At 35.7% G+C, this 15,920-nt stretch overlaps 1 protein-coding gene and 1 pseudogene across 2 annotated transcripts in view; both read right to left on the bottom strand.

Annotated features, from left to right (window-relative positions):
• OLFM3 (olfactomedin 3) overlaps nucleotides 1-15,920 on the bottom strand; it is a 194,816-nt gene that overhangs the window by 105,959 nt on the left and 72,937 nt on the right. The window lies entirely within an intron of this gene.
• LOC113914354 lies at nucleotides 1,199-1,687 on the bottom strand (annotated as a pseudogene).

The following is a 15,920-nucleotide window of genomic DNA, read 5'->3' on the forward strand; positions in this document are numbered from 1 at the left end:
TTCTCATGTTTTTCATTTATTCATTACTATTTTTTAATGAGTACATAATGTACCATTCATTGGCTATCTATATCTGTTCATTAACTATTTCCTTATACCAGGGATTGGCAAACTATGGCCCTGCATTTGTAAATAAAGTTTTATTAGAAAACAGCCATGCCCGTTTATTTACATATTATCTATGGTTATTTTTGTACTACAAACGTCACATTTGAGAAGTTTTAAGAGAGACTGTATGGTTTGCGAAGCCTAAAATATTTCTCTTCTGCCCTTTACAGAAAAAGTTTGCTGAACCCTTCCTAAAACTTTTAAGTGATTATTATTTTGGCTATTACAATTAATGTCACTTGGAATCTTTGTGCATATAATTTTTTATACTTTAGGCAACATAATTGGGAGGTATTAACAAAAGTGGAATAACTGGGTCTACTTAATAAAGATGTCTTTAAAGCTGACACCGTTTCTCACCATCTCACATAATATTCTAACTATGATATAATAGGGGTGGTGGTAATAAGAATGGACAGGAAGGCCCAGTACTTCCTTTACCTAGGTAGGAAGTAATTATTATCGGTAGCACTTCTCTGGTCCCTATTAATCTAGACAGGTATGTAATTTTATTCTGGATGAGTGTATCTTTACTTTTGACTTAAAGTCAACAGTATATGCCACATAAAAACCAATAGAAAGAAAACTGTTACTTTCCATTGAGGATTTAAAAGGAGACTGAGCACACTCTCCCGAGTGTCCGGGTGTCCATGAAACGCCACTGCAGGCTAGCTGTAGTGGCCAAAAGGCACTGAGAGGGTTGAATTAGAGAAAGGTGAGTCTCAACAATGTGTTAGCAGTAGCAGCAATGAACAATGAGGCAGCTATGAGTGTCGGATGACAGAAGAAACACATGTGTTCCACCCCTCTGAACACATCCTAAACTTCAACTTGTATATAACTGTAATTAAACTGTCTCCAGGTAAGAAAGTTCTAGAGCAACTACCCTATACTTACCAACAGCAACAAAAAAATCTTCTATCTGGGAAAGTTTTACTCTTCAAAAAGAAAAACTTATGGAATAGGACCAGCTTTAAGTCAACCCTAACTATCTCTGAGATAAAAGATGAACCAGGCTGACGGATCTCGAATCCACTCTCACAGTAAGCATCAGGAAGATAGATGTCAGGAAGACATCAGGACATAGGTGTCATCTTCTAAGGGAAATATTCTGAGAGTCTGGCAGCATAAATCCATCAGTAAGTTTATGATAGACTATTGTGGAATCAGACTCCACTATGGCCAAAATAAAAGACATCGGCAAATCTGGATCACTTTGCAATTTTCCGAGATGCCTTCAAGATCTCCCTTATCCTGTTATGGCTGAGGGAAGCACTGATGGGTGTAGGCACCACAGTCTGTAATCCTTCTATCTCAGCTGGAGATCTGGGTATCCAACACAATTTACTTCATGCCAACTTTTACTCTTCATGAGGTCCAGGTAAACCAAGAATGCTATGTAAACTCGGCTGGCATCTCCTATATCTAATTCCATCATTTCTAAATACTTTGGGTGGGTGCCCATCCAGGCGTCCTCGGGGGCCCATGAGTGGGCGCCGCCGCCGCCTCCGCGGAGAACGCTGTCCGGGCCCAGACCGCTGCAGCCCGGGGTGGGCTCGGAATCGCCGCGCTCCGCCATGCCGGGCAGAGCGGCGAGCCGGTGGTGCACCAACGTGACTACCGTATTTTACAAACACAGTGATAAGATCATGGAAAAACCTCACACTTTCCAGGTCCCACAAAACTAGATCAAGAATGATTTCTTATCCTAAGCAATGGCAGCTTGTAGATGGAGATTACACAGTGTTTTTGACAAAAGCTAAGCTTTTGACAGAAGAAATGGAAATCGACTTCAGTCATTTGGAAATCTGACAGCTAGATTCACTCACCTGACCTTCAGTCATCTTCACTACCATCAGTGACCAGATTTGAATATGACATACATATATATACTCACATATATATGACCAAATATACACATGCATTTAGAATGTGATATATATGAATGCATATGTGCATACACATATGCAAATGTCAGGCATACATATACATCTATATGTTTTCAAGCTAAACTAGTAGAGGTCTTTGGGGTGCTCATTGATTATTTTTCTTAGTCACATTTAATTTTTTTCATGCTTTAAGCTCTTCAATTTAGAAATAAAAACGTTCAGTTTTCCAGCCATTCTCTGTGGCAAAAAAAAGGACTACAATTGAGCTAAAAGATACAAGGGACTATTTGACATGTAATCTTGAACTAGGTTCCCACTATAATAGCAATATTTTTTGTACTTTTCAAAAATTTTGCCACGGGATCCAGATAAAATAATAAGCTGATGGAGATATTTAAAGTCACTTAAACATGGTAAAAGGGGGAATGTCAAAGGAATTTAAAATTTTTCATCTCTGCAAAGAATATAGTTAAAATACACCTGCCTACATACACACATACCAATCACATGTCAATTATTAGATTTAATTATTAGGACTATTTCTGTATATCTTGAAAGCAAAATCATCATAGTGACAATACCATTCTGCGTAGGTGGTATTAAATGCAGACAATGGAATGTGGTTTCAAAATTTGCCTTACTCTTGCAGACTGCTTGACCTTACTTGATCTTATCTGTGCAGACAATAAAAGAAAATAACCCAGGTTACCCTGACTTTGATAGTTGTTTATGTGGTTTTAATTAGCAGAATTGCAGAAGGGACCCAGCCCACCCAGCAAGGCTAGCAAAGGGAGGTCTCCAGGTGGGTTCCAAATAACATGTTTATAAATACTCATTTTAAAGTTTTTTTTTTTTTTTCTAACATGTGTCATTGGCATTACTGCAATGTCAAAGCTTTTTTGGAACTTGGACCCTTGTCTGCTCTAAGGCTAACTTCTAATGAAGAGGGGCAAAAGTCCCCGATCAGTCTGGGGCAACTCTGGTTCTCTATTTTGAGCTCACAAGAGTCTTTTTGCAAAAGGAAGAAGGTCCTTGGGATCTTTAGAAAGTTTCATTTCTCTTCAGAGAGACCCTTGGAATACTAAGTTACTTAAAATTTTGATCCATGTCAAATGAAATTTTCTACATGCCCATCAGCCTCTTCTCACATACTGTTACTTTAACTGTATACAGCATCCAAATATATTAACTGAAGAAATGTTAGATGGAGATATTTATTTATTTATTTTTATTTTTTTTATTTTTTAAAAAGATTTTATTTATTTATTTGAGAAAGAGAGAATGAGAGATAGAGAGCACGAGAGGGAAGAGGGTCAGAGGGAGAAGCAGACCTCCGCTGAGCAGGGAGCCCAATGTGGGACTTGATCCCGAGATTCCAGGATCATGACCTGAGCCGAAGGCAGTCGCTTAACCAGCTGAGCCACCCAGGCGCCCTGGAGATATTTATTATTTGCAAAATTAATCTACTTAGAATTTATTTTCCTCATTAAATATTTTCCTCATTAAATATGGAGATATTCAAAATTTAACACTCAAATACCATTTATTTTTCCATCGTGTTCTAGATATTAAAATTTGATTTATCTGTCTAACTTCATTTAATCATCACACAAGCCTTTGAGGGAAAATATTTTAGCCTCATCTTAACAGGTGCACAAAATGAGTTTTAGTTTAAGTGGTTTGATCACAAAAAGTGGTAAACACCTCACCAGGCAGAACTAAATCTTTTCTCAGTGGCCTTGCTGTTCTTGACTGTGCTATGTGTTGACACCAGAAAAACATCTGGAACTAAATCAGCAGAGGCAGATATTGTAAATCAGCGGAGGCAGATATTGTGAATAACAGTCCAGACTAAATCAGTAAATAGTGGGAGAGGGTAAGTGATATGTACTCAGAGTTCTTGAATGGCTTTATACCTTTTGTTGGAAGAAGATACAGACAGAAAAGCTGGTGAGCCCAGGTGTTTCTCAGGGCAGCAATACTGCACACATGGATCTCTTTTGGATATCCTTAGAGGTGTTTTTGGTTGACACAATGAGGCATGCTAGAACTGCACTGGAATGGAAGGAAGTTTTGGTGAGTTGAATGGTGGCTCCCAAAAAGGTGTGTCCATGCTCTAAACCCTGGAACCTGTTATGCTGCCTTATTCGGAAAAAGGATCTTTGCAGATGTAATTGAGGTAAGGCTCTTAGATGAGGTCGTCGCAAATTATCCAGGTGAACCCTAAGTCCGATGACAAGCATCCTTGTAAGAGACACACGGAGGGACACAGACATACAGAGAACAGGAGGAGGTAATGTGACCACAGAAGCAGAGATTGGAGTGATGGCACCAGGAGCTGGAAGAGCCCAGGAATGGTTTCCCTGAGAGACTTCAAAGGTCCTGTGGCCCCACTGATTCCTTGATTTCAGACTTTTGGCTTCCAGAACTATAAGAAAATGCATTTCTGTTATTTGAAGCCACCAAGTTTGTGGTAATTTGTTGTAGCAGCCCCCAAAAACTAATACAGAAGTGTGTCAGACATTTTTGGGTCCCATTTCCACCTTTCCTGTACCTTCTTTTTTCAGCGTTTCCTGTAGATTTACTGTCTCCATTCAGCTACACAATCTGTCTCTCACTCTTTGTCCCTGGGCTTCTTTGCTGCCATTTGTGGGACGTCTGTGAGAATCCCCTCATAACGCTGACAGCTTTAAGTGGCTAACTGACAGGCCACATGTCTTGCAGATTGAAGGACAGTCCCAAATTAAAAAAAAAAATCCCTGGATGCCTCAAAGCATTCAAATATTCGAATAGGCACTAACATAGGCAAAAATCCTGTTTGTAATTATTTGGTCCTGGAAATAACACAATTTTTTTTTGTATAAATGGAAAATATTTTGACATGCTTCTGCTATAAACTGAGTTTTCTGGGAATATATTCACCATGTAAATTGAAAGAAGAATGTATTTGGTTTAGTCTGGAATTCTACCAAGACTATTTTACCATTTTTTAAATTTCCCACTAACTAATCCAATGTGCTTCATTGGCAACAATATGTGAGTTGTCCATACCACACATTTGATTAATCTTCATTTGTAACCCTCACACTTCTATACATATAGGTGTAGCATTTGGTTACCTAAATATGTCTTTCAATATTCAAAGGCATAGTGTTCCATTACTATTACTTGTCTTATGTATCTCAGTTATATTATAATTAGGTCATTATATTAAGTTTTTAAATTTGAGTGCCAGTAGGTTATGTTGCCTTGTGTGTAGGTTGATAGTTTTTCTTTTTTTCTTCAAAGAATTGTTTTGGGGCATTAAAAATGTTTCTAATAAAAGGGTTTATATTGGTTGGGAAGATGTTACTATCCCCTGAGCTAGATAGATGTCTTTAAAAGGCAGATTTGATTCCAAGTAAAACAAAGTCATCATCCCCTGAGCTAGATAGATGTCTTTAAAGGCAGATTTGATTCTAAGTAAAACATAAAGTCATCCAGTAAGGTTCTATGCACCAAAGAAGCATAGTACTTTTGGAGGAAGACCAGACCATGTTTTATGATTTTCATGCATAATGTTAAGATATTTTTTCTTACTTGTTGTTCTAAAGAAGCTTCAACTCTACAGTTAAATAATCCTCTTCATCATCACAAGATGTTTATTAAGTGTGTCTACCGTGTAAAAATACATTCTGAATGGACTATCAAAATTGTAAGTTCAGACTTCTGTCCTGAAAAATTTATCAACAGCATGAACTGCAAAACATATATACATGAACTAGACTTAAAATCATGGTTAACTGTGTCATTTTCCTAGCTTTGTTCTCTGGTTAGTATTTGTGTGTCCTTTTAAGTTTTTTTTTTTTTTTTTGCCAGTATTTTCTTAGATTGTGAAGTCCTGGGGGTTTGGGACCATATTTAAATAATTCTCTTTGTAGAACCTTGAAATAACACAATGCAGAATTAGTACTTTAAAATTCTTTTTGATGAAGGAATGAAATTATGCCTAAATTCTTGATAGAAATCACCACTATTTCCAAATTATATAACTGCTATATTTAAAGCTTCTGAAATGGAGTAATTAGTAAAAACTAAGATTCAGTGATGCCTTTGGGGAACTTGGAGTTCTAGTGAGCAATTTTTTTTCAGTCACAATCCAGAAAAGATGTTCACTCTATAGACTTACTGGCATTGTAGTGTTAAAATATTTGAAAGGAAAATAGCACAATGGCATAGCAAGTCATAATGGTAATATTTTATGAATCTCGTTACTATTTCATGCATAGCTGCCCTGTGAATAGAGGAATTATGAATACAGTTAATGATTTACTAGGGAACTCAGTGGGTATCCTTTGAACAAAATGGAAGCAAAATCTGCCAGGGCAGAGGCATAATCTCCTGAAACTTAAATAAGGTGATATTTGGTGAGTGGCAAAGAAGGTAAGGGGAAAGGGTGGTGGCATATTAGAAGGAGACATTTTAATTTAACCAAAGAAAATTAATATTGAAAACAGGGTAGTCAATACTAGAAGACCAACATTCAAATCCAGAACGGTGAGGTGAGGCCTCATGGCAAATTCAGAGGCTTCTGTGATAAAACAGATAAAGGTCTGGAATCATGTGGCTATTTTACTTGCTCTTGGTAGAGAGAAAAAAAGATTTACTTTAAGAACCCTGATGACATGTCTACCTATTAACTATAATACAGTGGAAGGAGAAGACGCAAAATTAACAGGATATGGGTTTTTTTTTTTTTGTGCTTGTTGCCCAATTTGAACCTTAAAATAGCCCTCCAGGTTTGTCAAGTAGGTACCAAATACTAATTGAGCACTTACTGTAAAGAGACAATAATGAGCTATACAGACACAGTTAATGTGTTAAGGAATTAATGCAAAAAAAAAAAAAAAAAGTAACTGCCCAATTCTTAGGGAAGAGGAAATCCTGTCTAAGTCAGATTAAGGAGCCAGCACAAAACCACCAGTCTTTGAATTACTGGGGGAGAATTTTAACTTGAGTCTGGAGATTTATTTGAGTCTTACACTTAAAATTGTAAGATTTCAAATGACTTCTTTGAACTCGCTCCTGTATTTTGAATCTCTAACCTTAGCTGGATAATTTCAAAAGATTTTATTTAGAAGTTCAAGTTGTATTGTTAATTTCATATAGAATGCATCAGTTATTAATATTAAAAATATCACAAGTAGTGAAATTTTGGCAATGAAGCATGACAGACACTCGGCCAGGAGGGAAAGAGGGTTTATCAAACACCTCTTTGTTCTGCCTGACGTTTTCTTGATCCACATATTTATTCTAGTTACTACTCTGGCAGTGAACTGAAAGCATCTATTTCTTGGCCACATCAAATGACTTTTTTCAGATTTCTCTGCTTTGGGGCTTCTCTACTGCTATCTTTTGGAATGCCTGCCAGAACCCACTCAGACATTTGAACTCATATATGTGCAAATTTGGAAGTGCAAGGAGTTTAACACTGCGAATCTTAACCAATAGGAGACGTCACCCAAAGGATAAATACTCTTCTATCCATCCTTTGTGTAAGTAGTTTGAGGTGCATTCAACATGGTTTATCAGAGGGTCTTCAGCAAGTTTGAGCCCCGGATGCCATCCATTTAATCTTTACAACAACCTTATGAAATAAGTTTTACTATTATCCATACTTTAAAGATGAGGAAACCAAAGTTTAGAGATGTAAAGCGAAATGCCCGAAGTCAGAGTTTCTTAATGGAGGTCTTGGGGTTTTGAACTTATATCTATGTGATTTCACAGACTACACTCATTCACTGAAGCAATGCAGTATGGCTGCATCTGTTAGCTCTAGGGATTTAAGGCAGAGGTGGAGAAAGCCAGGAGGATGCCTACAGAGAAAACCATATAATTAAGGTACATCAAACCTTGTATCTTTTTTTTAAGATTTTAGTTGTTTATTTTAGGCGGGGAGAGGGAAGGAGGGGGAGAGCGCAAGTACGAGGGGAGGGACAGAAGGGGAGGGAGAGGGAGAGAATCTTGAGCAAACTCCACACAGAGCGTGGAGCCCCACATGGGGCTTGATCTCATGACTGGGAGATCATGACGTGAGCTGAAACCAAGGGTTGGATGCTTAACTGACTGAGCCACCCAGGCGCCCCAAATCTTGTGTCTTCCAATATGGCATAATTTGAATAAAATCCACGTGCTAGATTCTACCCATCACCTTGCATCTGCTACCTTCCTTGATAATCCAGATTTCCTCCATTAAATATTTATCAGATCTTCAAGATCTGTTAAAACGTAAGTACTTTTTGGAAAGTTATAAATCAAATTCTGAGAGGCTAGTTGTCAGTCAGCTGACAGCAATAGCTGTGAGAGAGGGGAATCCATTACCAGGATACCAAAAACACAGGGAGGGAACTGACACAAAAGAGGTAAAGGAACTACAAGGTCAGATTTCACTCATATATTTTCTTTAAGGTGGTCCTATCAGTAATTGTAAGGAGTATGAGATTTCAAAGCAGAGATTACTTTAAAAGTGCTACTTTTTCCCTCCTAACACACTATAATGCCAACCTAAAGATTAATTAGTGGGAAAGCCTCCTGATCCGAACAGTCCTGAAAGTGTTTAAGGAGCAAAGCAATTTCTAAAGCAGTGCTCCAAGTTTAGCTTTCTAACTTTAGTTAGGATATAAAGAAATAATTATATATCTGGCTTAGTCATAATTGCACCATCTTCCCTCTCATGAAAGGCTGCAGATTATGTAACTGCAGCTATTGATTTTCCACATCAGACACTTTAATTGAAAGGTTAAGAGGAAGCTGGATCAGCAAAGTTTGAGGTTACTAATTCTGCATTAAATAATTTGGGACTTAAACTCCCTCAACAGACCAGAGGCCAAGAAATTTATAAGAACAATTTCACTTCTTGGGGAAGGAGTATTACTATTACCAATCAATGGAAGATATTTAAAGCCTGGACTGAAATAAAAGACATGAACTCTATGTAATCTTAGCTTTTGAATGGAATGTTCTGGCATTATTTGTTTTTTTGCTGATTGTGATAAAGACTGTGAAAGACCCTATTGCCACTGAAACACAGCTGACATTGTGTTTCACTGTCATTGACATTTAGGGCACTCAGGTGAAGAAGATGATGTTAGAATGATCATGTAGTAGTTATTGGCATACAGAGTTCAATCCTTAATCTTAAAAATCCTACAGGAAAAATAAAATCAATACCCACTAGTCAACTGTCAAAAATACTGATACGCAAAACCATGAAGTAGCAATAGAAAGCAATATCTTCCATCACCATTAAGAGTGGAGATCTTCTGAAAATTTAGCACCACAGTAAAATGATTAAAATGCTTCAGGAAAAGAAATGAATTGAATGAAAAAATATAAAAAGGACGAGGAAAGATCAAAACATTACTAAATTTAGACATTGCTCATAGGACTCATTGTGAAACTCCAAATATATTCCCTGTATATTGAGTTAATTAATGCTATACTTGAGGCACAGAACTGAAAATTAAATATAAAGAACTAAATATTTACACTGAGAACCTTATACAGAATTTCAATTAATTTTTTGTCAGTATTTTTCAAGTAGGTTGTACATTACCTATATCATCTCCTTTTCATAAAACATTGAGACATATATAAATAATTAAATCAATTGCTTATTTAACATTATGGTGAATTGACATCTACTAGCTCTTACTCATCCTGCAAGTCAGCCTCACTGATGCATCATCATGAAGCCATTCTTTTTTTTTTTTTAAGATTTTATTTATTTATTTGACAGAGAGAGAGATAGCAAGAGCAGGAACACAAGCAGGGGGAGTGAGAGAGGGAGAAGCAGGCTTCCTGCCGAGCAGGGAGCCCGATGTGGGGCTCGATCCCAGGAGCCTGGGATCATGACCTGAGCCGAAGGCAGACGCTTAATGACTGAGCCACTCAGGCGCCCCCGTCATGAAGCCATTCTTGATGCTTTTTGTCTGATTTGGGTTTTGCATCTCTTGCTTCCATAGCATACTGTCATACCCAATTTTTAGTAGGATTTGCCACATTATGTTTGAATTTAAATGTCAGTCTCTTCCAGTATACTAGATGCATAACTGTGGTTAGTGACCGTATTCTATACAACTTGGTAATACACTGCTGTCTCAGTATTGCTTGGTGGATGGCAATGTCTGGTATCCAACAATATTTGTTAAACTGGACTGAGTCACAAATTTGGGATTTAACCCATCCAATTCTTCATCCCTGACATCCTAGTTTTTAGAATACTGTTTCAATAGAATTGGGTTAGCTCATTACTTTGGAGTAATGTTCCAGTGACCTGTACCACCACAGATGTCACTTTTAATAATGCTATGATATCAGAAATCACTCAAGGGTGAGAATATGCTAAAGCAGGGATCAAACAACAAGATTTTAATGCTGTGTAGATGGAGCTGAGGGGTGAAAGCCTGCATGGGGCTCCTTCCAGCTTTTAATATACAGTAGTGGTCAAAACAATAAAAGAGTGTTTCCAAATGGTCTGAAGTAGAAGCATTGAAAGTATAATATACACATATACTCATGGAATTCAGATGTGAAAACATATTTGACAGAAAGAGATTGGGAAATTTCTTTGTGGAATAGTAATTTAAGTGTTTGACAGTTTGGATAATGTTTGCATTATTCATCACTATGTACTCAATGAGGACACTTGTTTTTTTATCTTGGTTTTATTATGCACTTGGCCTACTAAAGTATATATATATATTTCAAGTAAAATCAGCAAACATTAATAATTTTAAGAGCTCCAGAAATTAGGTACATACCAACATTACAGGTTCATGGTACATGGTATATCATGTGCATTTTATTATACATGTTGTTGATGAATTAATAGAATGTATTAGAATACCAAGTACAAAGTTGCATGAAAGAAAATCAATTTGATTTTTAAGTGACAATAAATGTAAGTGAATGTCAGTATTTTATTGACAGTTGGGCCATTATGCTATCAAGGTACATAAAATACTTAAGAACTTTATTTCGTGTCCTTATCTAACTAGCTAGAATTATTATCTTTTAGTTTAGTTTAATTTAGTTTTTTGAGAATTTGCTTTGAATAATTTTTATATTGTGATTCTCTTAGGATTTGAACTGTCCAAAAAAAGAAAGTATCTTTGAAACAAGTAAAAGGCACTGATAAAGAGGGTTCTGTTATCTTGGGTAAATGATGAAAGTATACCATTGAAACAGTGAAGCAATTTATCTTAAAATTCCTGCTTATTTCTCTACTCTTGAAGAACTTAATGATCATAATCATTGGATATAGCTAAAAATACAATAACTCTCCTCTCTTAGAAATAGCTCAAAACCCCTCCTAGAAAATAAGTTGGCAAATATTCAAAACATGGAAAAATTGATGTATGTTAAAATAAAGTAATAATCGTCTTTGCAAGGTAGAATGGTTCATTTCCTATTGCTGAAAACTGCATTGAGTTGAGGATATTCCAGCTTTGGCATCCTATCAAAAGTATATTTCTATACACTTGCCAGTTCATTGGGAACTTTTATCCTGAAAATAGATCATTGTAATGTTCTCAGTAAGACAAACCCATTGTTGTGAATTAATGCCAGATTTATCTGTGCTATTAAAATTATTATGAGTATTAGCACAGCTATTAATAACACCACTTTGTGGTTTTCAAAGAACTTTTCATTTGTATTGCCTCATTTGATTATTTCAGCAACTCTGAGAGGTACAAAGTACTGGTTATTATTATCCTCATTGTATATGTGGGAAACTGAGTCATAAAGATTGAATTGACCTAGGCAGTCATACAAATGCTGTGATTCATTGATTAAGAATATTTCTAACTTTAAAAATAGTAGAAATATTTATTAAACATTTATTCTGGGCAGTCACTCTGACCTCCTAAAATAGTTACTGTGTATTGCATGTTTACTTTGTGTCCAATACTTTGACAGACCTTATCTTTAAGAGTGCAAACTAACTTTCAAAGATAGATATTGCTATCCTCTTCTTCCAAGTGAGAATGCAGAGAAAAGTGACATAATAGGTTTTCAATTTCGGTCTGTTTGACTTCCAAGTTCAAGCTCTTCCTCCTGACATATTACTTCATTTAATTCTCAACCCGTCCTTCTGAGAGAAGTTATAGTGGTCCTCTCTTTTAATAATTCTGGAGGTACTCTCAAGAGAGTTAATATAGGAGAGAGACATATATATATATAAGGAATTGGCATTCTGGCTGGCTGAATTTTCAGGTTTCATGATTGTTAACAATATTTTTGAAATAGATAGTTAAAATTCCTGCCTTCCTAAAAATAATAAGAGTAATTGGAATTTTTGCTGATGATGGTTACTTTTCAATTCCTATGGAAAATTATTTTTATTTATATTTTGCATTATTTTTGTAAAGTTATCGAAGGTAACAAATTGGTTCTAATCTGAACTGACATATATGACTGAATGTTTTTAAAAATAAATCATTAAATATTGAGGGTTTTTTTATCACTGAGAGACCTGGGTAATTTGTTTATTATTAAGCACCGACTATGAGCCAGATATTAAGCTATATACTGAGTATACCTATCCCTATTTACTGAGAATGTACTAATTATACCTATATACTGAGTGTGTACTGACTATACCTGTAGCAGAGGAGACACATGAACAAACTAAACACATAAACTAGATTTTACAACAGCAGGGCATTACAGAGTTCTGGAAAATATCAAATGAAATCTGTAATACATTTTAAGTTTAGTATGAGGAAAATGCTTCACTGAGCTACGAACAATACAATATTGAGTAATATGTCTAAAGGAATCACGAACAGGAAAGCAGTTAAATAGACTTATATTACTTGTTAAATAAAATATAATCATCAGACAATTTTATTTTCAGACAATTTTATTTTTATTTTATTTATTTTATTTCAATTTTATTTATGTATGATTTGATAGTACAATATTTTATATGTGTTGAGAGGTTAGTATATTTCATAGTTAAATCAAGAGTTAAGATCTCAGTGATTTTTATACTAAGCCTAAATTGCAGTATCATCTGTTGTAGTGACAGGGCTGTGACAGGGTTGTAGGGTTGAAATAGAATACAGCATTGTTTATAAAGATAGTCACAGACTGTTTTGTATAACAGGAGAGTTGTTTTCAGAAAACACTTCTTTAAAAAAGATAAATTATTATTGCACATATTTTTTGGACATCATGCCAAAAATAAAAGCAATCAACATTGTTTACAAGTCACAATAATACTGCTGAAATTTTAAAGAAATATTGAATTATGTTATTACTTCTCTGATTAAAAATACACAAAAAACATACAAATCCTGGCATGCAATTATATTAAAAATCTGTGGAAATTGAACAGTGTATTTATTCGAATGTTTAGGAATTATAATAGTATCCTCCTGCATCGGAAAAGGTCACATAATTTATAATCATTCAAGGTGTCTTTTATTTATGTTGATAAATTCATTTTTCCTTGAAAAAACATTAAAGATAAATACCACATTTATCATTTTCTCCTTTGGGAACTCCTTCACAGACATTTTATGATTACTGGTCTAGTTTTGACACAATACTTAAATATTAATTAATTTTCCAAAGAAATTCAACATTCATTGAGTACCTGCTTGTAGGCAAGGCATTATAGAGATCTATAAGAAATAAAGAGATAATTAAGACCAGAGCATGACTTCAAAGAGTTCACAGTTTACTGAGGGATATAGACAAATACAGATTCCTCATGGTGCTTTAGTTATCTGTTGCTACTATAACAAATTACCACAAACTTAGTGACTTACGACAACAGAAATTTATTATCCTACACTTTTCTAGGTCAGTGGTCTGAAATGGATCTCCCAGAGCTAAAATTAAGGTGTTAACAGAGCTGTGTTCCTTTCAAGCTTCCAGGAAATAAACTGCTTCCCTGCCTTTTCTACCTTCTGAAGTCTCCCTGCATTCCCGTACTCAAGGCGGCTCCCTTCCATCTTCAAATCACATGACTCCAGTCTCTACTTCTATCACATATTTTCTCTGAGTTTCCTGACTTCTTCTTTATTCCTTTCATTTATAGAGACCTTCGTGAGTAAGTTCAGCCCACCTGGATAATCTAGGATAATCTCAAAATTTTTAACTTAATCACATCTGCAAAGGCCCTTTTTCCATGTGAGGTAACATATTTACAGGTTCTGGGGATTAGAATCTAATCACATCTGCCTACTAGAAATGGTGATATGCTAAATAGATTAATACCTATATCTTATATTTTAGATGTAGACATGGACACACACAAATTCAGTGTTTAGGTTGTCTTAATCTATTCATATAGAAAATATTTAAATATTAATAGAGAAGATTATAAGACCCAAAGTTTAACATATTCAATTAAATAGGCAAAGGGAGGAAGGAAATTTGTTGATAATGTATAGGTTTAGTTAATGGACTTACATATATATTTTCAATTCACTGTCACATGCCAGCTAACTGACCTTAATTTTATTTACAAAGTCTTATTATCAGGGGAAAAACACAACCAGATAATGGAACCTAATTTGGTCTTTATTTAATTCCTTGTGTTGAATTGTAAAACAATGAATCAGTAGGTTTGAAAGAAATTTTAACATGCGTAATTATCTAATCATAAATCTTTAAATGACTTCATAGACATCTTTTGGCTCTACATACAACTCTACCAGCCCATTTCTCTGTTCCTCCTAAAAGTAAAATGCCTTGAGTTTTCTGAACTGTCTCCGATTCTTTTCTTCCCATTCCACTTTTAACCTATGCCGGTCATTTTCTGTCCCCTCTACTTCACGGGAACTTTCCTGGTCTGGGACCCGTGAACACTACACTGCTAAAGCAGAGGTAATCTCAGGCCTCACTTTCCTTGCTCATCTCAGGGATGTTTGACACAGATGTTCATTCTTTTTTCCTTGAACTATTGTCTTCATTTGACAACTAGAATTCTTCCTTACTTCTCCTATTCTCTCACCATCCTTTTTCAAACGTCACTCTTAATATAAGCTCTTTGCTGGCTATCCTATTTAAATGGTAATGTTTCCCTATTAATTCAGCATTTCCTGTTCTTTTGTGCTTCAGTTTTCCTCATAGTAATTAACACAGTATAGTATACATCTTTTGCACTTATTTATTTTTTCTATTGTCTCTCTCAATAGAAGATGAATTCCATGAGGTTTATTTATTTAATTTAGAGAGAGTGTGTGTGAGTAAGGCGAGGGACAGAGGGAGATAGTCTTCAAGCAGACTCCCCATCTTGGGGCTCAGTCCCACAACCCATTAGATCATGACCTGAGCTGAAACCAAGAGTTGGAGGCTCAGCCAACTAAGCCACCCAGGTGCCCCTATCTGTTTTATATTTCCAGTTTCAAGAATAAACTGGCACAGTGAAGGCATTCAGTGAATGTTTATTAAGTGGATTAATATATGTAGTCCAAAGCTTAATGTGAAGTAAAATATGTTTACTCCTCACTCTTCCACTTAGAAAATCTAATAATGAAAACAAGCATACAGATTTTTTTTTTCCTTCTGTGTTTAGGATCTGATTCCAAAGGAATTTACAGTCTGGGCATTGGTAGGTAGTTAGTGACTTGCTTGTACTTTTCCAGTCAGGGTCCACTTGCCAGGTGATGTAGGTATGGGGTAAGTGCGTTTCTGCTCCTGTCAGGGCGCTTGCATCAGCCAACCTTAGAGTTGCTTATGGTGCTGTAATATAAATAACAGAGACCCATAACCAGTTTCTTCCTCACTGTCAGTCAGGCTGTTGCTGACAGCAACCAGGTGGATCCTGTTTTTTGTTTGTATATTTTATAAGTATATGTAAACATCCCAAACCATTACAGTTTCTTTGTTTTTCTCAAAAACTTGTTCTTCCTGTTTTCATTACTT

The sequence above is a fragment of the Zalophus californianus genome, chromosome 4 (assembly GCF_009762305.2).
Source record: "Zalophus californianus isolate mZalCal1 chromosome 4, mZalCal1.pri.v2, whole genome shotgun sequence".
In the NCBI taxonomy this organism is placed as follows: Eukaryota; Metazoa; Chordata; class Mammalia; order Carnivora; family Otariidae; genus Zalophus; species Zalophus californianus.